Source organism: Solanum lycopersicum, chromosome 7 (genome assembly GCF_036512215.1).
Source record: "Solanum lycopersicum chromosome 7, SLM_r2.1".
Classification (NCBI taxonomy): domain Eukaryota; kingdom Viridiplantae; phylum Streptophyta; class Magnoliopsida; order Solanales; family Solanaceae; genus Solanum; species Solanum lycopersicum.
This window is the reverse complement of record NC_090806.1, coordinates 12555192-12576341: the sequence shown is the minus strand read 5'-3', so window position 1 is coordinate 12576341 and position 21150 is coordinate 12555192. Positions and strand designations below refer to the sequence as shown.

At 33.3% G+C, this 21150-nt stretch overlaps 1 long non-coding RNA gene across 1 annotated transcript; it reads right to left on the bottom strand.

Annotated features, from left to right (window-relative positions):
- Positions 1-6360: 6360 nt before the first annotated feature.
- LOC104648204 (uncharacterized) lies at positions 6361-19411 on the bottom strand. The gene is made up of 3 exons (XR_742281.4): positions 19217-19411; positions 18851-18943; positions 6361-6627 (listed from the first exon to the last, which is right to left on the bottom strand). It is a non-coding gene; the product is annotated as an uncharacterized lncRNA (long non-coding RNA).
- Positions 19412-21150: the final 1739 nt, after the last annotated feature.

Here is a 21150-nt window from a genome sequence, read left to right as displayed (position 1 = left end):
TCGATCCCCGTGTACGCTAGCATGTTATTGGGTCACTTTGGCCTGTGATTCCACCTCTTTTCGGTGTGGGGTAGACACTGGATTTCATGATGCTCACATGATCTATGTCGGTTAAAGTTAAAGTTCCTAATGAATGAATGAGGCCAGCCTCAAATGATGTACATGATGAAATGAATGATACCAAATGTAATAGGATAGGATAATCAAAAGGTGAGTTAGATTCAAGTAATGAGATTAGGTCATTCTTTTTCATTGCACAACGGACCTAATGAAAGTCTTAAACTACATCCTAGGTATAACTGGTGTTTACATTGTCCTATGAATGAAATGAAATGGAGTACGTAGGAATGAACGAAGCAGACTTTGTGTTTGCTAATGAACACTCCCTAGTTGAGGTCCCATCTGTTGAGCCCTCATTTCTGCGATGTCTTAATGTCAAGTCCTTGATTCCAAGGTCTCATGAATGAATGATATTAAAGAAGTTATGTGCTACATGCAAATGTGTTGTATGCTATATGATATGTGCTTTGTGTAAATGTTATGTGTTGTGTGCAAATGTGAAACGCATGATGATGTATGTTATTCTCATGGGATAACTTTCCTATTCCAAATATGGAAAGCTTACTGACTTTTCTAATTCAAATTTGGAAAGCTCATTTACTTTCCCAATCCAAATTTGGAAACATCCCTAATCTCAATTTGGCAAGTCCACTGACTTGACTTCTAAAAATCATGTTGTTAGGAAAGAGATATTCTTTCTCATGCATGTCCTTGGTGTGTGCTTGCAAGAATCGATGGAAAATACACTACCTAGTGAAATCCTAGGCGTAGCACTCGCCAACGGAAACCTGCTTCTTTTAAACCACATTTTGTGGCGTTGTTGCTTGAAAGTGAGTCTTAAACATTTAAAGAAGCTACATCTTCATTTGAGTCAACTTATTGGAAAGAAGCTGTCAATAGTGAGATCGAATCAATTTTAAGTAATTGTACTTGGGAATTGGCTAATCTTCCTCCAGGAAATAAACCTTTAGGATCAAAGTGGATCTTTAAAAGGAAAATGAAAGTTGATGGAACTATTGACAAAAATAAGACCAGACTTGTATAATAAGGATACAAACAAAAAGAAGGTTTGGACTACTTTAACACATACTCTCCTTTAATAAGGATAACATCAATTGGGATGTTAATAACACTAGCGGCAGTGTATGATCTTAAAATCCACCAAATTGATGTAAAGACAACCTTCTTAAATGGAGAGTTAGAGGAAGAAATATACATTGAACAACCTGAAGGGTTTGTAGTTCCTGGTAAAGAAGAGAAAGTGTGCATATTTGTGAAGTCGCTTTATGGGCTCAAGCAAGCACCCAAACAATGGCATGCATAATTTGACCATAACAATATTGACAAATTTATTCAAGATTAACGAATATGATAAGTGCGTTTACATTATAAACATTCTGAATCATAAAGTCATTGTTTATCTGTATGTTGATAACATGTTAATAATAAGTAAAGATATTAACGATATAAATGCTACTAAGCGCATGCTATCTAGAAAGTTCGATATGAAGGACTTGGGAGTTGCTGATTTGATCTTGGGGATCAGGATTTTCAAAACTTCTCAGGGAAAACATTATCTCAATCTCATTATACTGAAAGAGTATTGGATAAGTTCAAGTACTTGAATTTCAATGTTGTCAAAACTCCAATTGATTTAAGCTTTAGATTTCAAAAGAATGAAGGTGAAAATGACTCTCAATTGGAATATGCCAGAGTGTTCAGAAGTTTGATGTATATTATGAATTGTATGCGACCAGATATAGCATTTGCTATTAGCAAACTAAGTCAGTTCAATAGTGATACGAATCAAACTAACTGGATGTCAATAAAACATGTGTTGGGGCATCAGAAACATACACTACACTATACTTTGCTTTATAATAAATATATGTTGTGATTGAAAGGATATAATGATGCAAGTTGGATCACCTAGTCAAATGAAGTAAAATCCACAAGTGGTTATGTGTTTACTCTTTGTGGAGGAGTAGTCTATTGGAAATTATCCATACATACATGTATCGCTCACTCCAAAATGGAATCTGAATTTTTTGCTTTAGATAAGGCTGGTGAAGAAACTCAATGGCTCCAGAATTTCCTAGAGGATATTCCATTTTGTCCCAAACCTATTGGACCTATTTACATACATTGTGATAGTCAAGCAGCAATAGGAAGGGGAAGGAAGCGTTATGTACAATGGTAAGTGTTGTCATATACGTCGGAGACATAACACTATAAGACAACTGCTCTCTAGTGGAATTATCACATTTGGCTATGTGAAATCAAGTGATAATGTGTCAGATCCACTAACAAAAGGCCTAGTGAGAGAGGCAGTTGAAAGATTATCTAAAGGAATGAGTTTACGGCTTAACACAAGTTAGCATGGCGGTAAATCTATCTAGAAAACTGGAGATCCCAAGATCTAGATTCAAGGAGAAAAAAAAAGTTGTGACTGGCGGTTCGGCATTGTCAATCAACTTAATCCATTCTCATGATGAAGACAATGTTCAACAGCAAGGTTAAGACTTTAAGGCTTGTTAATGAGTTAATAAAGCTTAAGGTTTTTAATGATTTGCTAAGTTTGAAAGATTTGACCAAATATGTATCTACAAGATGACACGGTTAAGAATCACCTGTGTGAGTGTGAAGTGTAAGCCACTTCAAAGAGAATTTTATGTCAAAAGCCTATTCTCTATACACTTATGAAACCAGGAGGTGTTGATGACTAAAACCAACACAACTGCAAGAACTATAAACACTAAAAGGTTAATTGTGTAACATATGATTGTCTAGATATAAACCAAAGCTCGACGGTTCAAAGATATTGCATCTACCGATTGATCGAGTATATCCGACATATGTTCACTACAGAAAGTCCAAGGGAAAACCTACTTATCTATATGCAATTAATCCTTGCCTGTAAAGTACACATTTGTCCGTGGATTCCTATGTTATAGCCATTCCCCATTAATGTGGGGGATTGTTGGGTGCATAGCAAGAATTAATGGGAAATGGAGGGAAAATGAAAACAAAGGAACTTGAAAAGTCCTCTTATGCTTTAGTGAAAAGGCATTTGTCCGTTACCAGTGGTGGAAAAAAATAGGAGAGTTTAAATATAGAAAAAATCCTATTAATTGTTACATGGTTTGGAAAGAGGGACCCCCCCTTGCGCCGTTGTCATTGTCGCTCGCTCATCTTTGGCTTTGGAAAATAATCGATGGAGAGATTAATATTGGACAAAGTTTATTTTAATTATTTAATTAATTATTTATGTATAATTAAATTAAATTAAATGGCCAAAACATTTCAATTATTTAGTTGAGATTAACCAAAATGTTTCAACTTTTTTGTTGATTAACCCAAACCGACCTGGATCCGCGCGACCCTTTATTTAAATCTTTCCATTGTTATTTAATTTTCCCTCCGTTTGGAAATGATTGGTCTGAAAGGTTAACTTTCAAGAGCATCCAGAACCGTTTGAAAGGTTGCAAACTTTCATTAATAATCGTGTGGATTCCGAAAGAGTTGCCATATTTCGGAACCTGTTCTTCTTGCCTATAAATACCATTTATTCTTCAGAATTTTTCCCTACAATTTCTTTTGATTTCTGCTTCTTCTTCTTGACAAAAGTTTTTTCATGTATTTTACTGTTGTTGAGTGGTTCGTCGACACTAGAGTTTTGAGTTTCAATACGCTGGTGATTGAGATCATTCTATCTTGGAAGACATATTCCATATCAAACTTCAAATACTAGGTGGGAATAAATTCCTTAAGGGGACACTATGCATTCAGTGGGCTTGATCTTTTTCTACTGTAAGTTTCAATATTGTGGTACATTTAGAAATTTTTAGTTTTTTCTAAATTAATTTTTGTTCATCTTTCTTACTGGTTCAATCAACTTTGGTTACTTCGTGTTTGTGCAAAGTTTTGCTAAAATCAGTAATTATGTTCTTCAAACACAGATTGACAACAACTTGCACCTTTAATAAAACTGATAATTTCTAACATTGTTTAATCAATATATAGAATGTTCATGTTAACATTCACCTTTTGTGAGACACTCATCTTGTGGATATGTTGGAACTCAAAGTCCGAGCATTCACTCTCATATAACATTGTAATGGCTTGTCTTCAACCATTTTGCAGAACTTGTTTTCATTGTATTGCATAAGAGAATGCCCTACATAAATGAAAACAAGTTATGCAGAGTGGTCGAAGACAAGCAATTACAATGTATTATATAAGATTGAATGTTCGGCCTTTAAGTTCCAACATATCCACAAGATGGGTGTCGCACAAAAGGTGAAAATAACATGGACATGTGACTACATTGATTAAACAATGTTTCATTTGGATACATTAATTGTAGTAGATTATACAACTTGCCTATTGCGCTTAATATGGAATATTAACATAAAATTGATTTTCTTTCCCATAAATCACGCATTGATTGATATCAATCCATTCCAATCCGTAACAGGTTCACAAAATTCAAACTCAAATTTTCATCCTTTTTATAAATTCAAAATCGTAAAAGATCTATGAAATAATTGTCCTTTGTGTTGTTGCTCAACAACCTATTAGCATCGATGGAACGCTTGTTGATTTTCATCCTTTTTTTACATATTTGTTTGATAACTTTCTTTCAAGAATCCCAAAAATGATGTGCCCTTGGATCTCTCAAGAAAAATGAAGCAAAAACATTTTTAATATGGAGGAGAAGAAATATGATGGGTTTATGAGGAGTTCACTCAAGATTGAAGTAATGGATGATACAACGATGATTGTTATTTCTCAAGTTGGAAAAGTTTCTCAATCGATAAAAATATCAAGGATTTTGATGAACATGAAGAAATATAAAGCAAATCCAATGGTTGGGATAAAAGTAAAAGTGGTGTTTGTGCCATTAATTCATTGGTTTCTTATCCGATGAAGGAATTATTTTTTGTATCATCTCCTTATCCGACACCACTCCCTCTGCCCCTCTCTACCATTGGTATATAGTTTTTCGGATATATCATTGTTTATAGTTTTGTTTTATCATTTTGATGTGAATATGCAAGGCACTATACATTAGTAGTAAACAACCTGCGTGTATAGTGATTTTGTATCTATAGATTATAACGTAGTCATTATTTTGCATTCGGATGTTATTTATATAAAAGTGTATCATCACAATATATTGTATATGATACATGCAATAAATAGATTAACAATTAAGATGGATCTAATATGTTTTGAATATCGAGTGTGTGTATCACAATTTGTATCAGATTATTATTGTTTAGATTATACATATAAATTGGGTAACAATTAAAATATGTAAATTACTTATTTTGATCAAGATTAATGTCGATGATACATTAATATATATATCAATCTTGGAATTTTTCGTTAATGATTGTATCATTGATAATTTTAACGTACCTATTATATGTTATAAGATGGTTACAAGATTGTGCCGATATATGTTAATTTTTTAGATATGTGGCTTTGAGAATTGGAAAAATATATTTCGTATAATGCATCACTGATTTTTTTAATGTTCGCAAATTGTTCCATGTCGTCTGAGTTTTTATGTACCAAGATTATTATTGGATAATATGTACATAACATTTGATAACTCTGACAAAAACTAAAAAGTGCAAATACATAACACAAAACTGTTTTGTTATAGGATCATGTCACATGTTTGAATCTTAGTTGCGACTCAAAATGATATGTAGATGGACTAGGGTAGAGGAGAAAACTCAATGTCCATGCACAATTTCGAAGCTTGGTTATACAAGTAAGATAAATATAGGCACATCTCTGGTGATGCTTTATGGATCTTTAGAAAAACATTTGGTTCTGTAAGGTTGTAGAAAATAATGTCAAAATTCAATTGTAGATTTGTGGTGTTTGAAACTTAATGGCTCAACACTTTGGTAAGAACAGGGAATATTTGACTGTGCAATGGCATCAGTCCATGATATGTGCAAAAAACATCATGTGTATTAGAACTAAAATTTGTACTTTGTTCAAATCAAGCATAGCATAATTAACACTATTGATATATCCACAACCCTAGGCAATCCCCTCATCTTCACTTTTCCCATTGTTTCTCCGGCCATGGCCAGTGAGACCACTGGTCAGTCACCAAAGGCTGGCCAGACTAATCTTCTTCCCTCTTATTCTAATTACCCACCTTTGCCTACTCACACAAATCCTAATAAGCCAATAAGTCTAGTTTGGCTGTAGTAAATCCAGATAATTGTCCAAACAAAAGATTCAATATGCTAATCTAACCACCTGTCAACTATCCCCATGAAGATGATTGACTATTGTAATGGAATCATATGGTTGAAGATGATGTTTCTAGAATAAACAAACTATTAAAAATCTTCAATATGCGGCTATATCCCCATAAAAGGATATTGGGACCAGCAACTCGTTTGCTACTCTATCTGAATGTACCACAAGATAGATCATGCAAACAAGAGAACACAATACAACTATTACAAGTGTAGGAGAAAGAACTGATCAAAATTAAGGAGAAAAGGAGTGATGTAGCAACCAGCCCTGAAGTACCTGCAAATCAAAGTAAGATATTAATGATCCAAAAATAGGAGTAATAGAAACAGGCACAAGGTTTGAAAATAAGCAAGGGAGTCACAAGTTAAAGATGGTAAGGCATGCAGTAAAAACAAGACTTCAGTACTAGAACAGGCAGTAGAATTGGAGAAGCAGCAATCCCTGGCATTTATGGAGGGTCCCAATAGTGGTGGATGTTGATGATTCATTGGTTATAACGGGGGCTAGTGACCTGTTGGGGTTTAGCAAGTGTGAATGGGAAAAGAAAAGAGAGAATATGAAAAGTGAGGGAACTACTTTGGAAGGAAAATGAAAAGTCATTTGCAAAGTGCAAATGAAAAGTCATTTATCGCATATCGGCAAAAGAAAGGGAAATTGTTGTCCTTATATAAGGAAACAATTCCTTCACTTCTTAAATAGCTAAGAAGAAGATGCATGCTCGGCCTCGGCCTCGGCTTCGGCTTCGGATTTGGATTTGAATTTGGATTTGGATTTGGATTTGGCAAATGATGTGATTGATTGATAAATTTTTTGGACAAAATTTATTTAATCAGTTTTTGTTAAATCAAATAAATCACGTTTAATATTATCTCTTATAAAATTGCGGGTAACGATAACATTCTGAAAAGTTGTTACTTTTTCTGAAAAGTCGTTACTTTTCAAAAAGTCGTTACTTTCCAAAAAGTCGTTATCTTCCTAACAGACACAATTTTCTGAAAATTTGTTATTTTTTCTAAAAGACACAACTTTCTGGATAAAATGGGTCTGAACAGATTTCACTGAACAGACACGTTCCTTGCTGAAAATGGCTATAAAAAGAAGTCAATTTTCGATTCTTCAAACACTAAAAATTTTTCCTTCTCTGCATTTATTTTTCTCTCAAATAAAATCAAAGTGTTGATCGACTGAGTCTGTGTGACTTGTTGCTGTTCTAAAGTTCTCTGAAGTTAAAAAAATTTGAGGTACCGCTGTTTCTTTAACAGGTTTAATCCATTTTATCTTTGGAGAAATTAATCCATAACCTTGGGTACAGTGAGGGGATCAAATTTCTTTGGGACACACAGTAGTTTCTGTGGACTCGGATTACTTTTTTTATTTTATGTATTTTTCTGCTTCATCTTATTTCTATTTCTGTTTATTAACCTTATAAATACAGGTTACTATTAGAATAACAATCTTATGAAATTTGAGAAAAAAATGACTAATTCAAGAGAAAAAAAATGCTTGAATAGTAAGTGCTGCAACAACATCGGTTGCACCTAATCGTTCAAATGCTGCCTTAGCGCCGGCTGAGAAACCTGCAAGTTTTCTGGAGTTGACTTTAAGAGATGGCAGCAAAAGATGTTCTTCTATCTCACTACGTTGAGTCTACAGAAGTTCATTAATGAGAATGTTCCTATTATGTCAGATGAAACTCCGACTGATGAACGATTCTTGGTAACAGAAGCATGGACACACTCAAATTTTTTGTGTAAAAATTATATTTTGAGTGGTCTGCAAGATGATCTGTACAATGTGTACAGCAATGCCAAAACCTCAAAAGAACTCTAGGATGATATAGAAAAGAAGTACAAAACAGAAGATGCCGGAATGAAGAAATTCATTGTGGCAAAATATCTAGACTATAAGATGATAGACAGTAAGACTGTAGTCACCCAAGTTCAAGAATTGGAGGTCATAATCCATGATCTCCTTGCTGAAGGATTGATTGTGAATGATTCTTTTCAAGTGGCTGCAATTATTGAAAAATTACCTCCATTATGGAAGGACTTAAGAAATTACTTGAAACACAGACGCAAGGAGATGACTGTTGAAGATCTCATAGTAAGGTTGAGAATCGAAGAGGATAATAAGGCTGCAGAAAAGAGGTCACGTGGTAATTTAGCAATATCTGAAGTAAATTTTGTTGAAGAAGATCCCACAAAATTAAAGAAAAGAAAGAAAGCATCTGGTTCAAAAAGCAATCCTCCTAAGAAGAAATTCAATGGAAACTGCTTTAACTGTGGTAAACATGGTCATAGGTCTAATGAATGCCGGGGTCCAAAGAAGGACAAGAAAAAGAAAGATCAAGCAAATTTGGCTGAATCCAAAGAAGAAATGGACGATCTCTATGCAATGCTTTAAGAATGTAACTTGGTTGGAAATCCAAGAGAATGGTGGATAGATTCTGGTTCCTCTTGCCATGTTTGGGCAAACAAAGAATTATTTTCATCATATACTCCAGCACTTACAGATGAAAAATTGTTTATGGCAAACTCCGTTGTTGCAAAGGTGGAAAGAACTAGCAAAGTCCTATTAAAATGATATTAGGCAAGGTGGTGACTTTGAATAGGGTCTCATATGTTCCAGAATTGAGAAAGAATTTAGTTTCAATTCCAGTTCCGACCAAGAATGGATTTAAATGTGTATTTGTTTCTGATAAAGTAGTAGTAAGCAAAAATGATATGTATGTAGGAAAAGGCTACCTTAGTGATGACATTTTCAAACTCAATGTAATTGAAGTTGATATGAATAAAGATTTTGCTTCTTCTTACTTGCTTGAGTCTAAATGTTTATGGCATGAACGTTTGGGACACGTTAATAAAAAAAACCTTGCGAATACTGATTAGCTTAAATATTTTGCCAAAATTTGAGTGCAATAAATCAAAATGTCAAATTTGTGTTGAATCTAAGTATGCTAAGCATTCTTATAAATCTGTTGAAAGGAATTTAATCCTTTAGAATTGATTCACACTGATATTTGTGACATGAAGTCAACACCATCACGTGGTGAGAAAAAGTATTTCATAACTTTTATTGACGATTGCAGTAGATATTGTTATGTATATTTGCAAAATGGCAAGGATGAAACAATAGATGCATTTAGGCAATATAAAACTGAAGTTGAAAATCAGTTAGATAAAAAGATCAAAATGATCAGAAGTGATATAGGTGGAGAATATGAATCTCCATTTGCAGAAATATGTTTAGAAAATGGAATAATCCATCAAACTACTGCTCCCTACACTCCTTAGTCTAATGGAATTGCAGAAAGGAAAAACCGAACTTTAAAAAATTAAAAATGCATTACTTATAAGTTCAGGTTTACCATAGAACTTGTGGGGGGAAGCTATCCTTATAGCAAATCGAATACTTAACAGAGTGCCTCACTCAAAGACAAGTTTAATTCCATATGAGAAATGGAAAGGTAGAAAACCCAATTTGAAATATTTCAAAGTGTGGGGGTTTCTATCCAAAGTCCAAGTTCCTATACCTAAGAGGGTAAAAATAGGACCTAAGACTATGGATTCTGTATTCATTGGATATGCCACAAACAGTAAGGCATGTCGATTTTTGGTTCATAAGTTCGAACATCCGGATATTCATGATAATACGGTAATGAAATCAGATAATGCTGAATTTTTGAACATATCTATCCGTATAAAACTAGACTTGAGTCATCTAGTGGGGGATCTAAACAACCCAGAGAAGAACCAAAAGAGAATGAACAAAATGATGAAAGTCCAAGACGCAGTAAACGTCAAAAGACATCTACTTCATTTTGATCAGATTTTGTAACATTTCTTATTGAAAGTGAGTCCCAAACATTCAAGGAAGCAATGTTGTCTAGCGACTCAACCTCTTGGAAGGAGGCTGTTAATAGAGAAATTGAATCAATCTTAAGCAATCATACTTGGGAGTTGGTAGATCTTCCTCCAGGGAACAAACCCTTGGGTTCAAAATGGATCTTTAAAAGGAAGATGAAAGACGATGGAACTATTGACAAATATAAAGCAAGACTTGTTGTCAAAGGTTTTAGACAAAAAGAAGGTCTTGATTATTTTGACACATACTCGCCAGTGACTAGGATTACATCAATTCGGATGTTAATTGCACTAGCTGCAGTATACGATCTTGAAATTCATCAAATGGATGTGAAAACAACCTTCTTAAATGGAGAGCTTGAAGAGGAAATTTACATAGAACAGCCTGAGGGTTTTGTAGTTCCTGGTTAAGAAAAGAAAGTGTACAAACTTATTAAGTCACTTTATGGACTAAAACAAGAACCAAAACAATGGGATGCAAAGTTTGATCAAACCATGTTGTCAAATGGATTTAAGATCAATGAATGTGATAAATGTGTTTACATTAAAGATACTCCAAATCAGGAAGTTATTTTATGCCTATATGTAGATGACATGCTTATAATGAGCAAAGACATTGCTAATATAAAAACTACAGTTTGATATGAAAGTTTAGGAGTTGCTTATGTGATATTAGGAATTAAAATTCTTAAAACTCCTAACGGTCTAGCATTGTCTCAAACTCATTATATTCAAAAGATACTTGAAAAATTCAAATTTTTGAATTTTAAAAGGGCAAAGACTCCAATTGATGTAAACCTTCATCTTGCAAAGAATAAAGGTTGAAGTCAGTCTCAATTGGACTATGCTAGCGCATTGGGAAGCTTAGTGTATGTCATGAATTGTACACGACCATACATAGCTTGCACTATCAGTAAACTGAGTCGATACACAAGTAATCCTAATCAAAATCATTGGTTGGCAATGAAGATAGTTTTGTGATACTTAGATGACACTCAAAATTATGCTTCACATTACAACAAATATCCATTCGTTCTTGAAGGATATAGTGATGCAAATTTCATTATTGGGTCAACTGAAACAAAATCCACAAATGGATACATTTTTACTATTGGTGGAGGAGCAATATCTTTGAAATCATTCAAACAAACATGTATAGCTTGCTCTACAATGGAGTCTGAATTCATTGCTTTAGACAAGGCAGGTGAAGAAGCTGAATGGCTCCGGAATTTCTTAGAAGATATTCCATTTTGTCCCAAACCAATGGCCCCTATATGCATACATTGTGATAGTCAAGCTGCAATAGGAAGGGCTGGAAGCATTATGTATAACGGCAAGTCTCATCACATAAGACAAAGACATAACTCTGTGAGACAACTACTCTCTAGTGGAATTATCACAATTGACTATGTGAAGTCAAAAGATAATGTGTTGGATCCACTTACAAAAGGCCTAAATAGAGAGGGAGTTGAGAAATCATCGACGGGAATGGGACTATGGTCGAGAACAAGTCATCGTGGCGGTAACTCTACCTAGAAGACTGGAGATCCCAAGATCTAGGTTCAAGGAGATAAAACAAAGTCATTGATGACGGTTCAACATTGTCAAAAGAAGAAAAAAATTATTATTATTTTATGATCCATTCTCATGATGAGACAATGTTTAGTAACCAGGATAAAGACATAAGGACTTTTTAATGGTTTCTAAGTTTGATACAGGGAATATCAAATGGTGTATCTATGGGATAACACATTTAGAAATCACCTATGTAAGTGTGAAGTGTAAGTCGCTTCAAAGAGAATCCGGTAAGGCAGTTCTTTAAGCACTTACTATCCAAGATGTGTTCATGACTGAAACGAACAAAACAATGAGAACTAAGAACAGTTCATAGGTTGATTGTGTGGCATATGTTGTCTAGGTATACACCAAAGCTCGACAGTTCAAAAATATCAAATCTACCGATTGACTGAGTATATCCGATATATGTTCACCATGGAAAGTTTAAAGGAAAACCTACTTATCCAGATGCGATTAACCTTTACCTACTAGACACACAAGTTTTTCATGCATATGTTTTAATAATAGCCTTCCCCATTTATGTGGGGGATTGGTGGGGGTTTAGCAAGTGTGAATGGGAAAAGAAAAGAGAGAATATGAAAAGTGAGGGAACTACTTTGGAGGGAAAATGAAAAGTCATTTGCAAAGTGCAAATGAAAATTTATTTCTCCCATATCGGCAAAAGAAAGGAAAATTGTTGTCCTTATATAAGGAAACACTTCCATTACTTCTTCAAGAGCTAAGAATATGATGCCCCCTCACGCCGTCGTCGTCGTCGCTCGCTCAGCTTCGGCTTTGGATTTGGATTTGGCAAATGATTTGATTGATAAATTTTTTGGACAAAATTTATTTAATCAGTTTTTGTTAAATCAAATAAATCTTGTTTAATATTATCTCTTATAAATTTGCGGGCAACGGTAACATTCCGAAAAGTTGTTACTCTTTCCGAAAAGTCGTTACTTTCTGAAAAGTCGTTACTTACCAAAAATCATTATTTTCCTAACAGACACAATTTTCTGAAAAGTTGTAATTTTTTTCCAAAAGACAGAACTTTCTGGATAAAATGGGTCTGAACAGATTTCACTGAACAGACACGTTCCTTGCTGAAAATGGCTATAAAAGGAAGTCAAATTTCGATTTTTCAAACACTAAAAATTTTTCCTTCTCTGCATTTATTTTTCTCTCAAATAAAATCAAAGTGTGGATCGACTGAGTCTCTATGACTTGTTGCAGTTCTAAAGTTCGCTGAAGTTAAAGAAATTTGAGGTACCGCTATTTCTTTAACAAGTTTAATCCGTTTTATCTTGGGAGAAATTAATCCATAACCTTGGGTACAGTGAGGGGATTAAATTTCTTAAGGACACACAGTAGTTTCTGTGGACTCGGATTACTTCTTGTATTTTATGTACTTTTCTGCTTCATCTTATTTCTGTTTCTGTTAATTAACCTTATAAATACAGGTTACTATAGGAATAACAGTCCCCAAATAAGAGTTTACATGATATTATCGGGAGAATTTTATAGAACATGAAGCAACAAGTGAAGAAAAATATTGAAAGATGCCAGCAAAGGGAAAAGTGAAAATTTCGTACCAATCAAAGAGGAGTGTGTTGTCTTAACAAAATCATAACCATGAAAGAATTAATTTGGAATATAAAGTCTGGTAGAACTCAGAAAGCATTTCAGAGAGTGCAGATGTTACACAAGTTTCATAAGTTTTCTTTTTGTGGCATTACTTGAACCTTTTCAGCATTTTAGATACATCAATAGATACAAAACAAGGTTAAGGATGAATCTGTTTTTATAACAGTAATGATCAAATTTGGGTTTTTATTAACTAGGGTTATGATGTTGGTATCAAAACAAAATCAAAGAGCTACCACTGTCGGCGGGTGGCTATTACTCATATATGTCGCCCGTCAACAAATGATTAAGTTAACAAAAGTGGGGTAACCATGTATCTTTCTGGGGATTATTTTCTCATATCTAATTTTTGTAGCACCGTACCATCATTTTGGTGACTATTTTTTCATGTTTAATTTGTGTAGAACCGTGCCATCACTTCGGTTACTACTTTTTCATATAATTTGTGTAGCACTCCTTTTGGTGACTACCTTTTTTTTGCATATATTATTTGCATAGCACCGTACATTTCTCTGGACTACTTTTCATGATTAATTTGCATACTACCGTGGATTTTTTCCGAAACTACTTTCTCATTTCTGAGTTGCATAGCACATATGTCTTTTCGATGACTTCTCAAATTTGATTTGAGTAGCTCCATTTGTCTTTCTGGTGACTCCTCAAATCTGATTTGCGTAGGGATGTGCCATCATTCAAACCCTACCTATATAATTACTCTTTTTCATTAGGGTCGTGCCATCATTCCGACCCTACCCATATTATTTCTCTTTTCCAATGGAGTCCTTCCATCAATTTGAACTATGCTATATAATTTCAATTTTCTAGGGTCATGACATCATTCTGAACCTACCTATATAATTTTACTTCATAGATTGTGACCACTTTTATCCATCAAATCTAATACTCTGACATATGAGCATGTTCGAGCCATGTTTTTGGGGACTTGTTTAATATCGACTCATCTATTGATTCCAACATAATCCATATACTTTATACTAAATTTTGAGCACTTTGTTGCTTAGGGGGAGTTCAGTAGCCTTGAATGTCGATTCACTCTATGATCTGAAGCAGTCTTTGCAGGTTTGGTTTGGGAAGTTCAACACTGGAATTTTATATTTGTGTTTACTAACATTATGCATCAAATCCAGTATTTAATGAGAAGACAAGCACATTGAGATTGATTGTAAATTTTGTGAAATTGACTTATCAACTTGCAGATATCTCACCAAGCCCTCATCGGTCCTCGTATTAATTACATTTGTAACAAGATAGGTATATGAATTGTATGCACAAGCTTGAGGGGAGTGTTATAATAGAAATAGATTTATACGATCTATAGGAATAGGTTTATAGAATCCTATTATAATAGGAATACTTAATAGTATCTTACTTGGCAAAGAATTTTATTCTAGGGTTTATAAATAGGGTATCAATGTAATAATGTAAACGTGACAACAATTCAATACTATTCTTTTCCAATATTTCTCACAATTGGCAAGGGATTTTTTTTATCAGGAGATATGGTGGGGTTGTGGGAACCCAAAGGACATACTAGTGTATGGTTTGACAATTAGACACAGTTGAGGGCTTTGCATTATCATGTGGATCTGAATCATGATCATAGTCAAGTGGAATCTGTTAGCCAATTGTTTAATGAGGATGGATGGGATCATACAATATTACATGACAAGTTTGATGAGGAAACGTACAATCACATTAACAGTGTCAAGGGAAATCTAGTTTTTACCCAGTTGGGGTATTTTAGAAAAAACAAAAAGGGTATGTTTGCCCAAGTCTGAATGGGGTCTTGGGTTTAGATCCCTATTTGATGCATCATAATCTCTAAATGCAAGACTTTGGTGGAGATTCAAAACACAGAACACTATGTAATTCTATTTCTAATGGAACAAATATTGTAAGAAACAAATTCCTATTTTGATGAATGGAGAGGGGGTCTTAGATGTGGAAATTTATGCTGGAGAACAGAGATAAGTTGAAATAGGTTATATGGTAGGAACCTGGGGAGGGCAGGAGGGGGGGGGGACACCTCTAGTATTTCATTTGACAATTGGACTAATCACGGTCCTTTGTTTCAACACCAAACAAATGTGCACTCTTGTCATGTCATGAAAAATATTGATGTTTTTCTTAATAAGCAGGGATGGGACTTTGCAGAGATAAAAACTTATATTCCTGAACATGTCGTCTCTCATATCAGAAATACCATGAATATGATCTAGCAATCACCTCAAAGTGACAAACCTTGGTGGACTGCTAATAGCACAGGCAAATTTTCTGCTAAAAGTGCCCGTCTTTTGAGAAATAAAAGTGATATATGTGCAGATCTCAGCCAATTATGGTGTAAAGGTCTTCCATTCAAGTTCTCTTTTCAGGCTTTGAGAACCTGGAAGGGACAAATGCCAGTTGTTGTTCTTATGCATAGTTGGGATTCAAATGTATCAAATCTGTGGCTGTTGTACAAATCCTGTGGTGAAAACTATAGAACATTTATTTCATAGGGGAGATACTTCTCAAAGTGTTTGGAGGTATTTCTCTGCTGCTACTGGTATTTCTTCCTTACGTTGTCTCAAGCAGAATATAAGAAAGTGGTGGAGTTTGGATGGCAATTCCGGAAAGAGGTAGTATATCAGGTGATTCCGATTGTTATTCTATGGTTTATTTGATAGAGGAGGAAAACCATTTTTCATGGTGGTACATTTTCTAGTGCCAAACTGATTTGGGAGGTAAGTGATACAATAACAAAATTTATGTTTCTCAGATTTAAGATCTCTTCTGAAGACAAGACCTGACATGCTTTAGTTGATTTACTGGATGAGTTCACACAATTAGTTTACTTTAAGATTGTTAAGTGGATCCTCCCTCTTGTGCTTTGGGTTATGTGCAACACTGATGGAGCCTCCAGGGGTAATCCCGGACCTAGTTCAGCTGCGTTTTGGATTAGAGATTCAAATGCAGAGATTGTGTTTGCCAAAGGAGTTAAAATGGACGACACCATTAACCTTGTTGCTGAGGCAATTAGAGAGGGCCTGATATTTTGTAGGGATCATGGAATTAGCAATGTGATTATAGAGCCTGATTCATTGCTCTAGTGAAAATGCAAAATGGAGTTTGGGAGGTCTAATTGACTATTTCAGTAGAGATTAGGTGTATCAAGGCAAACCTAAACTCTATAACAGTAAGGGCAAAACACCCTTGCTGATTTTTTTTGCTAAAACCTTATTTTTTCTTTTGCAGGTGGTTTTGTGTTTGATCGAGAAAATGATCAAATTGGTCCTTCATGTATAGGGGTTTCCTTATTTTGATTTTTAATATAATCTAGGTGATTGAAATAGTCCTTAATGTATAACAAAATGTGTTCAAATTGATTCTTTACCCTAAACTTAACAAATTTGTCCCCAAAAACTATTAAATATAATGGTGGGGCCAACGTAGCTTACAAAATCCTCAATCTTTGTCTTCTTTATTACTTCAAAATCATGATATAACACTACTTTATCAAGAACAAATAAAATACCAGCCATCTAAACATTTCTAATCAAAAGATAGAACCAAGCACAAGATAACATTACTTCACACTAAAAAGAACCCAAACTCACATGCTGAATCTAGTCATGTTCATCAATCGGTGAGCCACACTGGGAATGAATACATCACTTACATGGCTTTTTCAATCAAAAATACCAAGAAATAAATCAAAGTAGTACCCACCAATCAACAACCAAACTAGGATGGTACATAAAATTCACAGCAATTGCCCCAATAAAAAAATTCAAGAACTCCAATTCATCAATTAAACCTTGTTCTAGATTACCCACAAAAAATCCCCATCATCCCACACGTTGACCATTCTAGAGAATTAATTACTCCAAACAAAAAAAAAACAATAAACAAAAGAGGATTATTATAACCAAAGGAAAGAAATGTCAATAGATTAACAAAAACAATCATGTATTCAGAAAGTACCAAGAACAAGTGAACAACATAAAATGAAAATATTATGCCATTCAATTCATAGATTATACAATTAACTCAATTTTCTATTTTTGTTACATTCAACCAATGACTCTTGACGATCGATTTTATTCAACCTTTTTACAGTAATTTTTTTGTGAATTGTGTTGTTCGATGTTAGAGAAAATAGTGCTAGAATTCATGAAACTATTTCTTTCAGCTAATAAAGAACGCAAAATGATGGATTTTGTAAGTTATGTGGGCCCCACAATTATATTTAACATTTTTTCGTCACAAGTTTGTTAAGTTTAGGATAAAGAACTAAATAGAACATATTTTATTATACAATAGGGACTATTTCAATCACCTGAAATAAATTAAGGATTAAAATAAAGCAACATCAATACATGAAAAACCATTTTGATCATTTACAACAAATGGAAATTGTTACATCTTGACTATATGGGGATTCATAACATATGAAGAGTCATGATTTAGGTTCAGACTTATCATTTTAATTTTGTTAACATCCAATGTAGGCAAATTCTTGTGCCCAGCAAAATATTTTAAATAGAGATGTCCTACAGTCAGGGGCGGATCTATGTGGCCTCCGTGGGGGTGCCACAGTATCCATGATCTCCAAAAAAACGTTGTATATATATCCGTTTTGTCACCTAATAATATTGTTGTGAAATAGCTCAGCTGACAAAGGAGCGAATCTGTCACCTAAGCTATGCAGGTTCAAATTTGACCATCAACGCTTCCTTTTTTGTTTGCTCTTTTTTTTTCTTTTCTTTTTTTTTTCTATTCATTCTTATTTTTTTATGACTATTCTTTATTAATTCCAAGTGACTCCTTTTTTTTGCTTTTCTTTTCTTTTTCTACATTTGTTCTTACTTATTTATTTCTATTTTTTATTAATTCAAATTGACCCATTTTCATAATTAATTTTGCGTTTTTTAATTTTCTCTTGCACTAATTATTAATCTTTTGATATGAGTGTGACATGTTTATTTTTTTTATCAATTAGTGAGTAATGATTATGAGCATCGAATAAATATTATGAAGAATATATTTAAATAGTAATTTTTACAAAAACATAAGTTTCAAAAATAATTTTTTTAATTTAAAGGTTATTTCGATTTTCATCGACATTTTTGCTATGTGAGATTGACTAGGCTAAAACTACAATTTTTATTCTTTCTCAACTATATATTTCCAATAACACATAAAGTCAATGGAAGATGAATATATTATGTTAATACTATTAGATGGTTTATACAAGCTCAAATTTTAATGTGAAAAATCTTATTTTCCTAAAAGTTTCAGCGAAGAAGACATCAAATTCCAAAAAGGAAATAAAATTGAATTGTTTATTATATCTAATTACATAATATCTAAAAGAAAATATTACTATATGCATATTTGATCAATTCATTTATAAAAATAAATAAAATTAATACCCGAGTTATAATCCAAAATTAAAGCAACCGATCCTTTCATCTTACTTGAACGTTGTGGCACCCCCGACCTCCAAATCTTAAATCCGCTTTTGCCTACAGTTTGAAGCATTTTCAATCGGTTTGAGTATCCACACTTACACAAAATCAAGATTGGTAGCACTTATTTAACCCATTACTGAGTTGTTTAATGGGACTGAACCCATCATAATTGAGAATAAGGCAGGGGAGGATTTACGGGTATTGATATGATGGGTAAGATAAAGATCTGCAGTGAGTGTACTAATTTGAGTGAAGAGGAAGCTCAAAATTGTACTGTTTGGATCCATAAGATGCATAAGGGTAAGTAGAATCACAGAGTAGTCTTACCAAGATGTATACTTGCGCACGAATGGTCAACCTCATTACGGATAAGACACGCTTTCCAGACATCTCCATGGATGCTTTTTTGAAGCTTGAGTTCTATTTCTTTTCCTTTTTAGATACTTCCCTATTTAGCTAACGTTTGACTATAGTTTTCCAAATATTCTTGACAAATATTATTTGGGTGAAAATTTATTTGTATTTGACCATAGTATTTGGAAAACATATTTCATTTTTTAGAAAAACATGATTTATATTCACAAGTTTTAAAAACTATAACAACTAGTCATAAGTTCGTATTACAAGTTAATTGGATTTTCGTTGTAACAAATAACAAGTAGTATCCATGATACTAGAGAAATGTGATAATTTGGAGTGAGTATAACAAGTATCATTACATATATCGTGAAGTAGACAAAACAAATGACTTTGTTACCCTGAGCTGGTTGTTCATTATTTTTATCAATAACCATATCATCACTTTCTTATTCACCGAATATTCATCACCATTTTGGTGTTCACGTAAAAAAATTATGTAATACAACACAAACAATTACTATAGAAGGGTGTTTTTGTAAACATAAAAGTTTGATGTAAAACTTCAATTTTTAAAAGATTCCAAATAATAAGATTTGACCTAAATATTTAAAAAAAATTAGTATTTCAAAATTTGAAAAATTTACCAAATAATGACAAATTCTATAGACAAAATCTATTTGTCAAAATTTCCCCCAAATGATACTTGAAAAATCTATGGCCTAATAGGGCCTCAGTTTTGTTTCTTTTTGGATTGGGTCACTTTGAGCCTGATCATGTATATGCTTTGTTGCCTTGTTTTTAACAAATGGGCATCTTTGGCCAACTTTTAAACTTTTTTTTTTTATAAAAAAAAAAAACAAAAGTGATTGAAAGATCCCACTTATCAAATCAAATTTGCAGAAAGTTCCCTACAATATATTTTCTTTTTACAACTGATATTGAATAGTTAAATAGGAATTGTTAATTCTGGTATATATAAATAGTGTAGATATGAAAGCATTTATATATGATATTATTAAATTGTCTAGATATGAGAATATTCTTTAATCCCTAAAATTAGGCAGTTAGGAGATTGTTTGATATTTTATTATCTTTTGTACTGTTACTTTGACAAATGGGTCAAAGACAATTGTAAAGGGACAGAGTTAATGCCTAAGATGGTCACTCAACTATGCACTATTCTTTCAGAAAGTCACTCAACTTTCAATTTTCACTTAAAAGTCACTCAACTATGCATTTTTTTCTCAGAAAGTCACTCAACTTTGAATTTTAACTTAAAAGTCACTCAACTATCCACTCTTTTCTCAAAAAATCACTTAACCTATTAAATTATTTTTTAATTAAAAATACTGACATTAATTATTTATATAACAAATCAATTTTTTTTTAAAAATAATTAAACCATTTAGTGATCCACCCACCTAACCCGACCCATTAAAAAATATGATATGACCTGTTATATTTTGTCTTTAATCCTAAATTAATCCCTCTCTTTAAACCTTGAATTAGGATTTAAGACAAAATAAAATGGGTCATATCATATTTTTTAATGGGTAGAGTTAAGTGGGGTGGATCACTAAATGGTTTAAATGATATTTTTTTTAAAAAATTTGGTTTGTTATATAAATAATTAATATCAATAAGTTTTAATTAAAAAAATAATTTAATAAATTGAGTGACTTTTTGAGGAAAGACTGAATAATTGAGTGACTTTTGAGTTAAAATTCAAAGTTGAGTGACTTTCTGAGAAAGAAGTGCATAGTTGAGTGACTTTTGAGTGAAAATTGAAAGTTGAGTGACTTTCTGAGAGAGAGTGCATAGTTGAGTGACCATCTGAGGTATTAACTCTAAAGGGACATATATACTTATCCTCAACCTTTCATATCTTTAAAATTAGTCCT